Source organism: Cynara cardunculus, assembly GCF_001531365.2.
Source record: "Cynara cardunculus var. scolymus isolate 2C chromosome LG 5, CcrdV1, whole genome shotgun sequence".
Taxonomy (NCBI): Eukaryota; Viridiplantae; Streptophyta; class Magnoliopsida; order Asterales; family Asteraceae; genus Cynara; species Cynara cardunculus.
Window position 1 is genome coordinate 27,284,483 of NC_037532.1, and position 4,199 is coordinate 27,288,681.

Consider the following 4,199-nt stretch of genomic DNA (forward strand, 5'->3'; position numbering starts at 1 on the left):
ATGATTAACACCCTCCACAATAAAAATGATTAATCAACCTCTCATAATTACAAAAAAATGAACAAAATGAAAAATTATGATTGGTTGAATGCGGTTTGCACGGTTTGTACAAATTGAGTGGTTTGCATTTGATCGCTCCCCTATATATATATATATATATATATGTATATATATATATATGTATATAACACTATTTTAAATATATTATTTATAGACACGTAATAATATAGTCTAAAACAATTAAACAAAGATAGAGTTGTTTTATATACGTTCAAAGTCTTGGATATGTAACTCATTTGACAAAGGGACAGTGTGATTTTACTTAAATCCAAGATTTGTCTCGAGTTTGATCTTGGGCTGCTCTGTTAGCCTCGGTCATTGAGCGAGCGTCAAAAAAATGTCCCCTCACACTAGTATCCTTGAAGGCGGGTTTTGTTTGGGACAGGTAAGAGTTATCATAATCAACTTTAGATGGATAAAATTGGTTATCCCATTGCTCTCAGACATATAACTAGTCATTTACATGAAGATCTTAATTGAAGTAGGATTGTTCAATCCTGAGAAGGGTTGGTCCGATCTTAATTGGTGTAGTTCTACATTTTATATTTTTTTATATATAGGCGAAAATTGTGTGAGAATGAGGGTTCAAATGAAAAGTGTAAGAATGGATCGGAACCCTTGATCACTTTTAATCTCAAACTCACTCATAAATTGCTCTTGATACGAGGATTGATCAGATGCATCTCGGTGCATCTCATCCTAATGTGCATCCAGGGATGGAGATTCTTTTTTACGCTTCTCACTTTAATTCTCCTTTTCACTGAAATCCAACCTTATATACGTATAGGGTTACTTTCTAGTTAGAAAGAAAATTATAGAGAGGAACATAAGAAAAGATCACCACTCTTTAATTAATTCTAATTGAATATCAACACTAATGAGATGTACCGAGATGCACCAGATCAATTTCCTTTAAAACGCAATTCACGGGTGGGCATGAGATAAAAAGTGATCAAGAGTTCAGATCACTTCTTACGCTTCTCACATAACTTTTTTTCCCACACGATTCTTCGCCTATACATATATATAGATTGCAAATCAAATACAAAATTTTCAAATGTTGCACCTAATGCAACCCAATAAAATTTAGTCCTATTGTCCTTACCATTTTAAGGAGTATTTTTGTTTTTTAAATTTTTAAAGATGTAATTGTCTTATCCTTAACCGCAATCGCCTTATCCCCAACCATTGATTGTTTAATTGTGTGGTGTAGATGAAGTTGCAATGATTCCAACATTTAAGAGAATTATATATATACATATATATATATATATATATATATATAGAGAGAGAGAGAGAGAGAGAGAAGAAGAAGAAGAAGAAGAAGAAGAAGAATCATGCGAGAAGTTAAACATTTTGCAAGAAAATAAGAAGTTTAGGTACCATATATGATTACACTCCTTTGGGTGTGTTTAATTCTTAAAAATTTATATGTCGTCAATGCAACATGCATTTAGTCATGTATAATTAAGCGTATGTATCATGCATGTAATAATATATGATATTAAAACTTTTCACTTTCTCGCAAATGTTTAGCTTCTCGTTTGAACCCGCCTATATATAGATGTGTGTGTGTGTGTGTATATAGTCAAATTCATGCGGGGACAATAACCAAATAAGAGAACACTAAACGACCAAATTACATGTGATTTTATTTTAAAATCATGTGTAATTATGCAACTTGAGATCGCGGACCAGGTCACCCGCTCAGCATTGTGTTGAAGATATCGTCTAATTGCATTAAAATCCACATATGATTTGTATATTTTCTTGTTCTCTTATTTCGACTATGTTATTGGTTGATCCTCCATATATATATATATATAGAGAGAGAGAGAGAGAGAGAGAGGCGGGTTCAAATGAAAACGCTGACTATTTAAGAAAACAAGAAAAATGTACATTAACGATTTTTCTCTTGTTTTTTTAAATAGTTAGCGTTCTCTTTTGACCTTCCTCCCTCCCTCTCTCTCTCATCTATATGTGTGTGTGTATTTATATATACATATCATGTATGTATATGTACACGAGATTGGTTAATAATGATAAATATCTACTCTTAAAACAAAACGATATTCCATAAGTCCAAAACTATGGACTTTAAAATGAAATGACAATTTTGCATTCTGATAGTGATGATATTAAGACATGACTTGGGATTTTGCATCCGTGGTTCAAAAATGGAACATTTCATGTTAATCTAAGCCATGGATTGGCGTCGTAGGCAATTTCCAAGTTTTCAATGACTTCCGAAGTTGCGTTCAAATCTCGAATATGATGTTTCGAGAATATAACACAGTTGAAGAGTTTCTATTTCTAAACAAGCAATCCACCACAAGGATGTCACATATGATGTATCAAGATTGGTTTTTCATGCATGTGTCACTTTCTAAGCAATATATTAAAATTGCTAATGAAACTGTCTAAACAAGGGTTGTTTTAAAGTCAGCCATGACAAAAACAAACATAAAGTTAGAAGTTATGAATAAGAAAGTTGAGCATGTTTTAGAAACCATATGAAAACAATATTGTCATCCTTTGAATTAAATCAATCCTGTATCAATTAAGGTGCAATCTCGTATGTTCTCTTCAACTTATGTTTTCAGATATAGAATCCTTAGAGCATCTCCAACAGATTCTCTAAAATTTCTCCAAAACGGAGAATTAGAACTTAAAATCTTCATATATTTTTTTGATTAATCTGGATATACAACCCGCTATGAGAGCTGACTAATCTCAGGGCGACCACCTGCTTTGCAGATAGCCCGGAGTCACCGTATTTGAATCTCTGTGGCCACAAGGGGATTTTTAGATCTCTTTGGATTTGAATCTGTGACATCCTGGTACTTTTGATCTTTGGAGCCAAGCTCAAACCAATCAGGCACCACCCTTGTGGTTAAATCTTCAGAAAAATTTACATTCATCTCCAATAGATTCTCTATTTTCGAGACCGCAATATTATTTATATTAATTAAAGTAGTTTTTACATTAGTAGGATATTATCTCTCATAAATATTAAATATCAAAGTTTCTTATTAGTGGGAAATATATAGACATGTTCAATGGTTGACATCTATCTGTATATGAGGGAAACCAAATCGATCCAATCATCCATTGAATGTTGGATTTTGCCAATCGATTTAATCTGGTCAGACAACCAATCCAATCCAATATAGTGGATGATTGGATTGGCTGGGTTTCATCCATTGGATATTCTTATTAGATATCCATTGAATCAGATTATATCTAACCAATATTAATTGGATTCGATTTGATTGGATCCATCTGACATCCAACAGATTATCAAATCGGATCGGATCGGATTCATTCAATGTGTTAATTCAATCCAATTTTCGAACAATGAGACAAATTTGATTAATCCTCTTAAATATGTGTCAAAACCAACACAATTACAAAACAATTCCGGTTTAAGAAAATGAAAATAAATTAAATTTGACAATAGTTGGATGATGGATAACTAGATGGTAATCGAATGAGTAATTGGATGTTGGTCGGTTCGGTTTTGGTCGCTTTTTCCATCCAAGAACCGAGAATCCAAACGATATCAAAGAAAAGATACTAATGTGATACACATGTGTACATGTGTGTATATATATATAGGGTTGGGCTCTGATAGAAATAAAACTTATAGCGAGAAGTTGAGAATAAAACTTCATATATATACTATATTATAAAGCATTTGACAAAAACTCTTAAAAACTATTTTTTTTATGCATAAAGTATTGTTTATTAATGCATGTTACTTAAAACTCAAGATTACAAGTAGATTGTGCGTAAGTACAACTTATTAAAGCTCCATATCGAAATTCGTGTAACTAACTGCAGATAAACATAATCAAATACAGGATAAACATCTCATTTTAAATATAAAAAATCTAAAATATAATTAGGATAATCATTGAGTTCTAATAGAATACTTAATTATTATCGTTATAAAATGTTGTATTATTAAACCAAAAATAAATTATTTCATTATTAAACTTAAATTAAGTTATAATAAAAAAAATTACATAAAAAAATGAGAACTTATAAATAGTTGATTTGATATTAACTTTGATATATATTTTTTCAAATTTACATTTTATTCAAAAATAAAATCATTATTGTTTTCTTAAAAACAC